At 42.2% G+C, this 14,826-nt stretch overlaps 1 pseudogene; it reads right to left on the bottom strand.

Moving 5' to 3' along the window:
* Positions 1 to 8,408: 8,408 nt before the first annotated feature.
* On the bottom strand, positions 8,409 to 13,828 carry LOC106584938 (cytochrome P450 2J5-like; annotated as a pseudogene).
* Positions 13,829 to 14,826: the final 998 nt, after the last annotated feature.

Genomic DNA, 14,826 nt, shown 5'->3' with positions numbered 1-14,826 from the left:
AGCCCTTTTTTTGGGAAAACTAATTCTGATTGGCTGGGCCTGGCTCCCCAGTTGGTAGGCCTATGCCCTCCCAGGCCAACTCATGGCTACACCCCTGCCCAGTCATGTGAAATCCATAGATTAGGGCCTAAAGAATTTATTTCAATTGACTGATTTCCTTGTATGAACTGTAACTCGGTAAAATCTTTGAAATTGTTGCGTTTATGTTTTTGTTCAGTATATATTATGAACTAAACATCACATATGTAAAAACATTTTTCTTTAAGTAGAATTATTTTGAAAGTATTAGTGTTACTGTCCCCATGACAAAAATATTTAAATACGTGCAATTTTGTCTTTGAAACATTTAATTTAAATATTGTAGAATTCCATTAATTCCTAAGGAGGACCGCTTCAGAGGAGTGCCAATATGGCAAGTCATGTCTAGATGGGATACAGCTTTTGTGAAATTGACATACATTTTTTATTTATTTTTACATTTTAGCTAACCCTAACCCTTCTCAAAACCTTATCCTAATTATCATAATCTGCTATGTTAATTCTACTAACCTGCTGTGTAAATTCTCCTAAATCTGCTATGAAAAGTCAATTTTGACAATAGCTGTATCCCTTCTAGACAAAAAACATATGGCAAGTAAGGGTTAAAGTGAGCATATTTTCGAGTTGGATCAGAGTGGTGTAGGTCGAAGATAAGTCTATGAAATGCACAAACAAGAAGATGCTACTGAACGCCTCTGGTGTGATTTTTTTTCCAGGAACTTTTGTGTGTGTGTACTGGGATTGTGTTTGTGTGTCCTATATGCTTTCTCAATCAGTGTGTTTGTCTTTCAGAGGGCTGTTCCAATGCACACATGGGTCTTCTCTACAGATCAAAGCAATGGTGAGTGTGTCCCAGTCTCCATCACACACACAGCCATGGCCGGCCCGCTCATTTGGCAGGATTAGGCGGCAGCCAACGGTGGCAGATTGATGAGGGCGGTATTTTCTGAGCTAAACTGACCAAAACGCACCTCCAACAACACATGAAACCTCATAATTCTGCCCCCCAAAAATGAAATTTTCTCACAACCAGTGGCATAATGGTTTTTTTAGGTGAGCATTGATGCCGCCCTGTCATAAGCAGTGCCCTCTTTGTCAAAGGCAGGGGCGCAAAATATTTTACTTGTCCATTCCCATCGCGCCTCTTCAAGGTGCTGTTGGAGAGACGCATCGCTGTGGAGCTCCACCAAAGTTCTGTAAAAAAATGTATCTAACATAAATAATGTAGGAGATCTAGGATATGGTAGAAAGAGTATGTGGCCTTTTCTGTAGCCTACAGGCTGGAGATAAAATGTATGACAATGTAATGAGGGACACTTTTTACATCATGCACTTTTCTCCGATCAAATAGCCTAACCTAAATGGCGCCCAATCAATTAAAAAAATGCGCTGTCATGTTAACAAACAACATATCCTAAAAACAGGACTGGTCAAAGTAAAATGGACAATATGGAATGGACAATCACAACTGTTGTCCAGGAGTTTCACCCGATTGTCATGATCAGTGGTTTGTATCCGTCATTTTTTGACAAGCTCATCATAGCGAAAAATAAAATACTTCTGCATTTACCGCTGTGTAAACACATTGCAAAGCTCTTGATAACTTATGATAAAGTTGGGTAGCTGATATTCAGAGCTTAAATAGCCAAATTGATCAGTCACAGGAATTAGGACTAAGAAAGCCAATGCAACTGCATGTTTTACAAATGGTAGGCCTACCACACGGATGGGCATTCATAAAATTCCGTTGAGGGCTGACATGGTAGGCTACACCCCAGTAAGCACGAGCCAACGTCTTTTTTTGGTCTTGTCCAGACTGGACGTATGTTTTTTTGTGTTTTACAAACGGTAGGCTTACCACATGCTGTAGATGGGCATTCATACATTTTAAATTCAGCACGGACCGACGGCGACGCTTTTTTTTGGTGCAGTCCAGACCGGCCTTGATTTCCACATCCACAGACATTGGTTTTTGGTCTGGTCTGGACCAAATCTGAACTAATCATAGATGTCTATGTTTGGTTCAGATTTGGTGCGGTCCAGACGGACCTTGATTTCAACGTCCATGGACATAGATTTTTGGTCCGGTGCAGATCTGAACCAATCATAGTTGTCTACTGTATGTTTGATTCAGATTTTGTCCAGTTGGGACCAGCCTTGATTTGGCTCAAACATAGATGTCTATAAATGACGTATTTTCAACTTTCATTGAGAACCAGAAATGAGCCTCATTTCAACATCCGGAAAATACGTATTTTTCAACATCCGCAAAATATATATTTTCAACGTCCAGGAAAATATGTATTTCAAACTTAAAGAAAATACGTCTTTTCACCTTTCATTCAGAACCTAAATCAAACTCAATTTCAACGTCTGAAAAATACGTCTTTTAGACATCTTCTCAACGTCATTTTGCTTACTATTATTGTAGTTTTGTGGGGGCAGCATTTTTTGGTCTCGCCCAGGGAGCGGCAGAACAGCAAGGACCGGACCTGCACACAGCATATATGCATCTAAATCTTATTCAAGTATGTTTTTTTTCAGATTCTCAAGGTTCAACAGCCCGTCCTCGTCCCTCGTACACAGATGACTCCTTGGCCAGAGGCAGTGGCATCATCCCAGGTGACACACACTCATCACTTGTTTGCATTGACAAAGGCATGTCTGTGTTGCCTATGTGAGACGAAGATGACAGTTTCATTGGTGCATTGATTTGTCAGGCAGATTAAACAAGCCATAGCTCAGTTTGCCTCTCCTCTCACTCTCTCTCTCTCTCTTGCTATCCTCTTATCTGATTTTAAGCTTTTAGTTGGAACATTCTCAATGTTTCCCTGGTGGGTTCCATTTCATTTCAGCAAGCTATCATCTCAGATTGTTCTGAAATGGTTTCTGTACTTAGAAACAGATAAGATAAGCATTCCTGAAACATTATTTTGTTGTAAGATCATTTGAAATTAAGCTAATTGATTGAACCCAAATTGGAAATTTAAATTGATAGGATTCATATATTCAATAAATATAGTATCCAACATCCGATTTGTACCACACCTCTTCTAAACAATGATTAAGATGTGAGGAATCCAAACAAATAAATGGTCTAAAGCCACCCACGGACCCCCCAAACCCCACACCAAGCACACCCCAGTGGCCAGTATATAGTATCAGTTCTCTATTTGACAAGTAGTATGGAGCTGCGGCTTGGAGTAATGTATATTCATACTATGTAATGTATTCTCAGTGAATTTGGTGATTCTCCCCCCCCATTCAGAGCAATTAGCTATTGAAATCGCTGGCGTTTCCTCCTATTAATTAATGTGAAAGTGCCCAGTTTTGCCCAGTAGATGCTGCTGTTCCTACCACACAGATTTATACATTTTGTTGGTCTCTTGTGTTTATCAAATGTATCCCATCATGACCTTTGCAATTTTGTGTAGAAAACCAATCCTTTTTACATTTTGTGGTCAAGCCAGTCCTCCAGGAAATACATTGTTGCTCCTTCTCTTAGCAACCTAATCGTTCAACCCAACTCTCCTTGAATAGTTCAACAAGTGACAGCTCTCCGAGAGGGCTATACCTATGGTGCAATTCTCATAATAAGCCTAACAATTTGTTGGAGAAATGGGATAATGACTGAAATGTTGTGAAAACCCTCATTAAAATAACACAATTATAAACCATTGCATGCCAGCCAGGTTTTGCAATAAAATTATTAGAAAACATCTCTATGTTATGCATCCGGATTAGTTAGACCGTTAGAGACTATACCATTGAAACCATTATACCTGCTGTAGCCTAATGGTTTGCTTGTTCAATGTTCACCAGGAATGGTCCAACTAATCCAGACCTTTTTTGAAGTGAATAAACCACACACACAGGGGCCGTTTCCTGGACACAGATTAAGCCTAAGGGAATGACAAACTGAATTGCTTTCATGGAGGACTGGCTTGAATTGTGAGGACAAAACCTGATGCTTTAACATTCATTCATGGTGGAAAATGCTAGCAACTTCAATAGCTAATTTCTCCGAACAGGAGAAAACCCCATCACCAAATTCACTGTGAATACATTACATAGTATTAATAAACAATAGTCCAAGCTGCAGCTTCATACTACTTGTCAAACATGGAGAATTGATACTGTACACTGAGAGTACACCTTCCTATTATTGAGTTGCACCCCCCCCCCCCTCCCCCTGGGAAACGGTTGAGCATAAAAATACAGCAGGATTGCAGTTCTTGACACAAACCGGTGTGCCTGGCACCTACTACCATACCCCGTTCAAAGGCACTTACATTTTTTGTCTTGCCCATTCACCCTCTGAATGGCACACATAAATAATCTGTCTCAAGGCTTAAAAATACGTCTTTAACTCCCTTCATCTACACTGAAGTGGATTTAACAGGCGACATCAATAAGGGATCAGAGCTTTCACCCGGATTCACCTCATCAGTCTGTCACGGAAAGAGCAGGTGTTCCCGAATGTTTGTTCACTCAGTGTATACTGGCCGTTGGGGTGGTCTTGGTTTGGGGCATCCGTGAGTGGCTTTTGACCCTTTATTTTGAATCCTCATGTCTTAATCATTGTCCAAATTGGATGTTGGATTCTATATTTATTAAATATTATACAAATTCAACAAATTGAAATGGCCAGTATGGGTGCAATCAATTAGCATAATTTCAAATGATCTTACAACAAAATAATGTTGCAGGAATGCATATCTTATTTGTTTCTAACTACAGAAACGATTTCAGAACAATCTGAGCTAGTGGGTGTTGTAATCCTCTTTTTCGTGCTTTTTGAGGTGGAACGACTCTGAAAATAGAAACCTTTAATCAGACAGTTGGCCAGACCCAAGCAGGCTAGAGGTTTGGAAGGCAGCGTGACATTCCTCTAGCCACGGTAATGATCAGTAATAGTTAGATTATGTGAGCCAAGAGGCAGTTCATTTAGCATTGCGCTGCTAAGTAACGTCTCTGCACTGTGTGATTCCATGCCAGGATAGGCCAAAAATATTTTTGGCATCTCAAATTGTTCTGGCAAACTTCACATAGAAACTTAATTGGGAGGAAGGATGTTTGACCTACTTTATACATTTGAATCACAATTTGTTTTTGAGAAAATCATGATGAAAGTGACAATTTCAGGCCCTTTTAGACCTATACATGCCTCCTTTAGGGCCCTATGATCCTTGAACTGTACATGATACAGACAACATATTGGTGTCATTCTACACTTAGTGTTTTATTTTTATTTCATTTAATCTTTATTTAACTAGGCAAGTCAGTTAAGAACAAATTGTTATTTACAATGAATGATTACCTCATCTCTGTACCCCACACATACAATTATCTGTAAGGTCCCTAAGTCGAGCAGTTTCAACCACAAAGTCCTGGGAGGTTTTCCAATGCCTCGCAAAGAAAGGCACCTATTGGTAGATGGGTAAAAATAAAATAAAAAAGCAGATGTTGAATATCCTGTTGGGTCTAGGGGGCAGCATTTGCACGTCTGGATAAAAAAAATGTACCCGATTTAATCTGGTTACTAATCCTACCCAGTAACTAGAATATGCATATACTTATTATATATGGATAGAAAACACTCTAAAGTTTCCAAAACTGTTTGAATGGTGTCTGTGAGTATAACAGAACTCATTTGGCAGGCAAAACCCTGAGACATTTTCTGACAGGAAGTGGATACCTGATGTGTTGTATTGACTTTAAACCTATCCCATTGAAAAACACAGGGGTTTAGGAATATTTTGGCACTTCCTATTGCTTCCACTAGATGTCACCAGCCTTTACAAAGTGTTTTGAGTCTTCTGGAGGGAGATCTGACCGAACAAGAGCCATGGAACGGTGATGTCCCATTAGACACCTGGCGCGCTACTTCATGTTGGGTACCCTCGTTCCAATACGTTATAAAAGAGTATGCATTCGTCCACCTTGAATATTATTCATGTTCTGGTTAAAAAAGGCCCTAATGATTTATGCTATACAACGTTTGACATGTTTGAACGAACGGAAATATATTTTTTCCCCTCGTTCATGACGAGAAGTCCGGCTGGCTTACATCATGTGCTAACGAGACGGAGATTTTTGGACATAAATGATGAGCTTTTTTGAACAAAACTACATTCGTTATGGACCTGTGATACCTGGAAGTGACATCTGATGAAGAGAATCAAAGGTAATGGATTATTTACATAGTATTTTCGATTTTAGATCTCCCCAACATGACGTCTAGTCTGTATCGCAACGCGTATTTTTCTGGGCGCAGTGCTCAGATTATTGCAAAGTGTGATTTCCCAGTAAGGTTATTTTTAAATCTGGCAAGTTGATTGCGTTCAAGAGATGTAAATCTATAATTCTTTAAATGACAATATAATATTTTACCAATGTTTTCTAATTTTAATTATTTAATTTCTGACGCTGACTTGACTGCCGGTTATTGGAGGGAAACGATTTCCTCAACATCAATGCCATAGTAAAACGCTGTTTTTGTATATAAATATGAACTTGATAGAACTAAAAATGCATGCATTGTCTAACATAATGTCCTAGGAGTGTCATCTGATGGAGATTGTAAAAGGTTAGTGCATCATTTTAGCTGGTTTTATGGTTTTGGTGACCCTGTCTTTGACTTGACAAAACATTACACACAACTCTTGTAAATGTACTGTCCTAACATACTCTAAATTTATGCTTTCGCCGTAAAACCTTTTTGAAATCGTAAAACGTGGTTAGATTAAGGAGATGTTTATCTTTCAAATGGTGTAACATAGTTGTATTTTTGAAAAATTTGAATTTTGACATTTATTTGGATTCAAATTTGCCGCTCTTGAAATGCACCTGCTGTTGATGGAGTGCACCACGGGTGGCACGCTAGCGTCCCACCTAGCCCCAAGAGGATATCCCTTTGAGTATTGTGAAGTTATTAATTACACTTTGGATGGTGTATCAATACACCCAGTCACTACAAAGATACAGGAATCCTTCCTAACTCAGTTGCCGGAGAAGAAGAAAACCACTCAGCGATTTCACCATGAAGCCTATGGTGACTTTAAAACAGTTACATAGTGTAATGGCTGTGATAGGAGCAAACTGAGGATGGATCAACCAAATTGTAGTTACTCCACAACACTAACCTAATTGACAGTGAAAAGAAGGAAGCCTGTACATGATTAAAACATTCGAAAACATGCGCACTGTTTGCATCAAGGCACTTAAGTAATACTGCAAAGAATGTGGCAAAGCAATTCACTTTTTGTCCTGAATATCTTATGTTTGGGGCGAATCCAATAGAACCATTCTCCATATTTTCAAGAATAGTGGTGGCTGCCTCATGTCACTGTATGGGTATGCTTGTGATCATTTAGGACTGGGGAGTTTTTCAGGATAAAAATGAAACAGAATGGCGCTAAGCACAGACAAAATCCTAGAGGAAAAACCGGTTCAGTCTGGTTTCCACCAGACACTAAGATTAATTCACCTTTCAGCAGAACAATAACCTAAAACACAAGGCCAAATCTACACTGGAGTTGCTTACCAAGAAGATAGTGAATGGCACTTACAGTTTTGACCTAAATCTGCTTGAAAGTCTATGGCAAGACTTGAAAATGGTTGTCTAGCAATGATCAACAACCAACTTGACAAAGCTTGAAGAATTTTTAAAGACTAATGGGCAAATACTGTACAATCCAGGTATGCAAAACTCATAGAGATTTACCTAGAAAGACTCACAGCTGTAATTTCTGCCAAAGGTGATTCTAACATGTATTGACTCAGGGGTGTGAATACTTATGTAAATTATGTAGATTTCTGTATTTCATTTTCAATAAATGTGCAAAAATGTCTAAAAACAACATGCTTTCACTTTCTCATTATAGGGTATTGTGTGTAGATGGGTGAGAGAATATATTTAATACATTTTGAATTCAGGCTGTAACACAACAAAATGTGGAATAAGAATAAAATTGCACCAGAGACTTCTTAAGGTTGTGATGATTGTACATTTACTGATTGACAAACAATGCAAATTACCCAACAGTACTAGGAAAGGAGAGGTTTGAAGTGAATCAGATCAGCTCCAAATTAGCTCTGTCAAATACTAATACATATTGTTTTAGTGGAAGGTCCTGAAGTTATACAAAATTAGATTAATCTAAGGAGTTCAAGTCGTACATCCTTTTGGTTAATGTAAAGAACAAACTTGTACACGTCCTCTTCAAACTGTCTTGTTATAATTAAAGGAGCATGTCCCTCAAAGACCACAAAAGAGGGCTGTTGTCAATATTTGGTCTCAGCTGTGTTTAGCACAGTGTGGCTGCACAGTGTATGGGGAGAGGGGTTCCTACAGGACAGTGGGAAGTTTATCTTGGTCTGCTGTGGATCTTAAAGGGGTGTGGTGTTCTTGTGGCTCCTTCCAGACTCGGCTCCACTCCATCCAGTGAAGAGAAACTAAACTTCTGGAACAGACTGATGAAGAATAGGAATAGTTCTGAACTGGCCAGACCCTCCCCCAGACACACACACTTACCTGAGGAGGAGACATGTATACCTTAGGATTGTTACATGCAGAGAAGATCATGAATGGGTTCCGCCTTCTAAAGTGTCCCTCAGCATCCAGGAAGTGTTGTGGGTTGAAGGTGTCTCCCATTCAGTCTGATCAAACGGCACTGAGTTCAGGTTGGTCATCAACATCGTGCCCTAGAAGCAACATCTCGTAATGAATCATTTGGAAATTGAGCAAGTTGAGGTGATTAAACTGCTTGGAGTAACCCTGGATTGTAATTTGTCATGGTCAAAACATATTGATACAACAGTAGCTAAAATGGGGAGAAGTCTGTCCATAATAAAGCGCTGCTCTGCCTTAATTCAGGATTGGTGTCCCATCCATGGGACGGTTGAGCTAACGTAGGCTAATGTGATTAGCATGAGGTAAGTAACAAGAAAGTGTCCCAGGACATAGACATATCTGATATTGGCAGAAAGCTTAAACTGCACTGTCCAATTTACAGTAGCTATTACAGTGAAATAATACTATGCTATTGTTTGAGGAGAGTGCAGTTTTGAACTTGAAAAGTTATTAATAAACCAATTAGGCACATTTGGCCAGTCTTGATACAACATTTTGAACAGAAATGTAATGGTTCATTGGATGAGTCTAAAACTTTGCACATACACTGCTGCCATCTAGTGGCCAAAATCTAAATTGCACAAGGGCTGGAATAATACATTATGGCCTTTCTCTTGCATTTCAAAGATGATGGTACAAAAAAAATTGAAAAAAGGTTGTTTTTTTCTTTGTATTATCTTTTACCAGATCTAATGTGTTATATTCTCCTACATTCCTTAAACATTTCCACAATCTTCAAAGTGTTTGCTTTGAAATGGTATCAATAATATGCATATCCTTGCTTCAGGGCCTGAGCTACAGGCAGTTAACTTTGGGTATGTCATTTTAGGCGAAAATGGGAAAAAAAAAAGGGGGCGGATGTTTTAACAACACTATCAACAAGGCAGGTCCTAGTGGCCCTAGTTTTGTCGTACCTGGACTACTGTTCAGTCGTGTGGTCAGGTGCCACAAAGAGGGACTTACAATTGGCTCAAAACAGGGCAGTACGGCTGGCCCTTAAAAGTACACGGAGAGCTAACATTAATGATATGCATGTCAATCTCTCATGGCTCAAAGTGGAAGAGAGATTGTCTTCATCACTACTTGTTTTTGTAAGAATAGTTGACAAGCTGAATGTCTGTTTAAACTACTTGTACACAACTCGGACACCCATGCTTACACGACAAGACATTTCACCAGAGGTGAGAACAGACTATGGGAGGCACACAGTTCTACATAGAGCCATGACTACATGGAACTCTATTCCACATCAAGTAACTGATGCAAGCAGTAGAATCAGATATAAAAAAACTGGTAAAAATACACCTTATGGAACAGCGGGGACTGTGAAGAGACACACACAAAGTTACAGACACACACATGCACACAAAAGCGCTAGCACACACACTCTACACACATGTACATTGTAATATTGTTGTATGGTGGTATTATACCTTTTGTATTGTACATTCTGTATTGTAGATATGTAGTGGTGTAATAATGTTATATGATGTACTGTTTTATCTTTTGTTTTATATGTAATTTAAGTGCCTTAATGTGTTTCGACCCCAGGAAGAGTAGCTGCTGCCTTAGTAATAAATAATAATACAAAAACAAACACATGTAAGAACAAACTCCAAAAACGGCCCTACACATAACACAACACATACACACCTTTGGAAGGGCATCCTGGCTCTGTGTATATTGGGCTGGAGGGACAGGCCTATCACTGTCTATCTCAGCCTGGACCTTATCTGTGTGTCACAACAGAGCGCTCAACCAATCAATCAAAATCAATCAATCAGTGGTTCTCAGGACCTTCTCTGTGGAAGAATACCAGCTTCAGTTCTGATAACTGTCAACCTTAGCATAAATCTTAATGAGGGAGACATACACGGAGTATAACAAACATTAGGAACACCTTCCTGAAGTGGATTAACAAGTGACATCAATAAGGGATCATAGCTTTCACCTGGATTCACATGGTCAGTCTGTCATGGAAAGAGCAGGTGTTCTTAATGTTTTGTATAGTCAGTTAAATGCCTATCAGGCGCACCCTGTATGTGTGGGTGTGTGATCATGTAGAGCAGGGTGGTGGAGGTGGTCTCTGTGCCAGGCAGGAACAGGTCCAGAGAACACAGCACCGGGTTGGCCTTAAATTGTGCTGTCGGGGGAGGGGTTCATCATCTCACGATGTGAAGGCCTCAATCCCAAATTAAGGTTTTAAAGGTTGGTGGCACCTTAATTGGGGAGGACGGACTCGTGGTAATGGCTGGAGGGGAATTCGTGGAATGGTGTCAAATACATCACACACGTGGGTTTGATGCCATTCCATGCACTCCATTCCGGCCATTATTATGAGCCGTCCTCCCCTCAGCAGCCTCCTGTGTTTTAGAGGGTCTGCTAAAAGACCCAAATGTAATAATTGGAAGGAAATAGCATCAGAGTAACAGCCTTACATTCTCCATCTTTATGAGGTGTCTATGTATTCTCGCGGTGCGCTGGGATCCAGGTCCCGCCTGTGTCTCTCCACCTCCTCCCCAATGAAAGCCTCTATGGCCTTGCAATGGCTGAAGATGGCATTGTGAGGTCCTGGGAGGGGCTTCATCATGCCAGGGAATGCCTCGTACAGCCACAGGGATAAAACATGGAGCTTCAGTGGGATTGTTTGTCTCACTGAGGAGGGACACCACCTTTATTAAAGGTGTAATCTGTCAGTAAAATTTACGGGCAGAAATAGACTCTTCCTGAGTGGGAGCTGCCCCTGAAAACAAAGAAGACTGATAGTGGCTTATGCCCTCTATGTCTCACTGCTGCTGATGGTGTCCTACTGCTGGTGTCCTACCTGTTGATGTCCTACTGCTGGTGTCCTACCTGTTGATGTCCTACTGCTGGTGTCCTACCTGTTGATGTCCTACTGCTGGTGTCCTACCTGTTGATGTCCTACTGCTGGTGTCCTACCTGTTGATGTCCTACTGCTGGTGTCCTACCTGTTGATGTCCTACTGCTGGTGTCCTACTGTTGATGTCCTACTGCTGGTGTCCTACCTGTTGATGTCCTACTGCTGGTGTCCTACTGTTGATGTCCGACCTGTTGATGTCCTACTGCTGGTGGCCTACCTGTTGATGTCCTACTGCTGGTGTCCTACCTGTTGATGTCCTACTGCTGGTGTCCTACCTGTTGATGTCCTACTGCTGGTGTCCTACCTGTTGATGTCCTACTGCTGGTGTCCTACCTGTTGATGTCCTACTGCTGGTGTCCTACTGTTGATGTCCTACTGCTGGTGTCCTACCTGTTGATGTCCTACTGCTGGTGTCCTACTGCTGGTGTCCTACCTGTTGATGTCCTACTGCTGGTGTCCTACTGTTGATGTCCGACCTGTTGATGTCCTACTGCTGGTGTCCTACCTGTTGATGTCCTACTGCTGGTGTCCTACTGTTGATGTCCGACCTGTTGATGTCCTACTGCTGGTGGCCTACCTGTTGATGTCCTACTGCTGGTGTCCTACCTGTTGATGTCCTACTGCTGGTGTCCTACCTGTTGATGTCCTACTGCTGGTGTCCTACCTGTTGATGTCCGACCTGTTGATGTCCTACTGTTGATGTCCGACCTGTTGATGTCCTACTGCTGGTGGCCTACCTGTTGATGTCCTACCTGTTGATGTCCTACTGCTGGTGTCCTACCTGTTGATGTCCTACTGCTGGTGTCCTACTGTTGATGTCCTACCTGTTGATGTCCTACTGCTGGTGTCCTACTGTTGATGTCCTACTGCTGGTGTCCTACCTGTTGATGTCCTACTGCTGGTGTCCTACCTGTTGATGTCCTACTGCTGGTGTCCTACCTGTTGATGTCCGACCTGTTGATGTCCTACTGTTGATGTCCTACTGTTGATGTCCGACCTGTTGATGTCCTACTGCTGGTGGCCTACCTGTTGATGTCCTACCTGTTGATGTCCTACTGCTGGTGTCCTACCTGTTGATGTCCTACCTGTTGATGTCCTACTGCTGGTGTCCTACTGTTGATGTCCTACCTGTTGATGTCCTACTGCTGGTGTCCTACCTGTTGATGTCCTACTGCTGGTGTCCTACCTGTTGATGTCCTACTGCTGGTGTCCTACTGTTGATGTCCTACTGCTGATGTCCTACTGCTGGTGTCCTACCTGCTGGTGTCCTACTGCTGGTGTCCTACTGTTGATGTCCTACTGCTGGTGTCCTACTGCTGGTGTCCTACCTGTTGATGTCCTACTGCTGGTGTCCTACTGCTGGTGTCCTACTGTTGATGTCCTACCTGTTGATGTCCTACTGTTGATGTCCTACTGTTAATGTCCTACTGCTGGTGTCCTACCTGTTGATGTCCTACTGCTGGTGTCCTACCTGTTAATGTCCTACTGCTGGTGTCCTACTGTTGATGTCCTACTGCTGGTGTCCTACCTGTTAATGTCCTACTGCTGGTGTCCTACTGTTGATGTCCTACTGCTGGTGTCCTACCTGCTGGTGTCCTACTGCTGGTGTCCTACCTGCTGGTGTCCTACTGCTGGTGTCCTACCTGTTGATGTCCTACTGCTGGTGTCCTACTGCTGGTGTCCTACTGCTGCCGTCCTATCTGGTGGGGTCCTACCCGCTAGTGCCCTACTGTTACTGTTCTGCTGCTGGTGTCCTACCTGGTGGGGTCCTACCTGCTAGTGTCCTACTGTTACTGTTCTACTGATGTTGTCCAACCTGTTGGGGTCCTACCTGGTCAGGTCCTACTGCTAGTGTCCTACTGTTAGTGTGCTACTGATGGTGTCTTACTGCTCGTGCCCAACCTGAGTCCATAGGGATCCCACTATCAGCATGGCCTTAGATAGGTAGTTTAGCAGGGTCTGGAAGCTGTGGTGGCTGTAGTCACTGCGCCTCCCAAACTCCAGCTGATATTAGACATAGCAGTAGTTCAGGAGAGACACAGGGCCAAAAGGCTCACCTGGGAAGAAAGAGAAGGGAGATTGTAATAAAAAGTAAACGTCAGCTCACTGCTACTTCCAACTGTTATCTGTTGTTGAAACTTGGAAATACAAGTTTGTCAAACAGCATTCATATTTAATTACCAGAACCAACTCATGTCAGAAGTTATTGATGTCAGCGATGAGGAGGAAGAGGAAAACAAGTCCAGATTCACCTGAAGATCATAGCGCCACATCAAGTTCCACTAACTATTAGTCATGTATCAGCTCAACTAAGTCCACAGTGGACTTTCACTGTTTACTTTTAGGGCTGACTGACGCAACCTGACTGTTACTCCATCCATCAAATACATTTCAGTTACCAAAGCCTCTAGATGGGAGTGTGGCACTATACATTGTATTGCCTTTGTAAGGTAGGAGCAGGTAGGGAGTGACAGTCTGAATTCAAGAGTCTTCACATAATAATGATTAGAGCTTTTCCAGATCCTAAAGCAATGGAACTCACCTCATATGTGTAACACCCACCTGGATGATGACTCTGTGCTCGGAAGCTCACCCCACATCAGCTATCTTTACAGTCATAGCTATATAACAGCTATAGCTGTTATGTCACATTCATTGAGAACGCTATTCATTGACTACAGCTCAGTGTTCAACACCATAGTGCCCTCGAAGCTCATCACTAAGCTAAGGACCCTGGGACTAAACACCTCCCTATGCAACTGGATCCTGGAGTTCTAGACGGGCCGCCCCCAGGTGGTAAGGGTAGGTAACAACACGTCCGCCACACTGATCCTCAACAAGGAGTGCGTGCTCAGTCTCCTCCTGTACTCCCTGTTCACTCATGACTGCATGGCCAGGCACGACTCCAACACCATCATTAAGTTTAACGATGTCACAACAGTGGTAGGCCTGATCACCGACAACGATGAGACAGCCTATAGGGAGGAGGCCAGAGACCTGACCGTGTGGTGCAAGGACAACAATCTCTCCCTCAACGTGATCAAGATAAAGGAGATGATTGTGGACTACAGGAAAAGGAGGGCTGAGCACGCCCCCATTCTCATCGACGGGGCTGTAGTGGAGCAGGTTGAGAACTTCAAGTTCCTTGGCGTCCACATCATCAACAAACTAACATGGTCCAAGCACACCAAGATAGTCGTGAAGAGGGCACGACAAAACCTATTCCCCCTCAGGAGACTGAAAAGATTTGACATGGGTCATCAGATCCTCA

This window comes from Salmo salar, chromosome ssa24 (genome assembly GCF_905237065.1).
Source record: "Salmo salar chromosome ssa24, Ssal_v3.1, whole genome shotgun sequence".
Lineage (NCBI taxonomy): Eukaryota > Metazoa > Chordata > Actinopteri > Salmoniformes > Salmonidae > Salmo > Salmo salar.
This window is presented reverse-complemented; position numbering and strand designations above follow the sequence as displayed.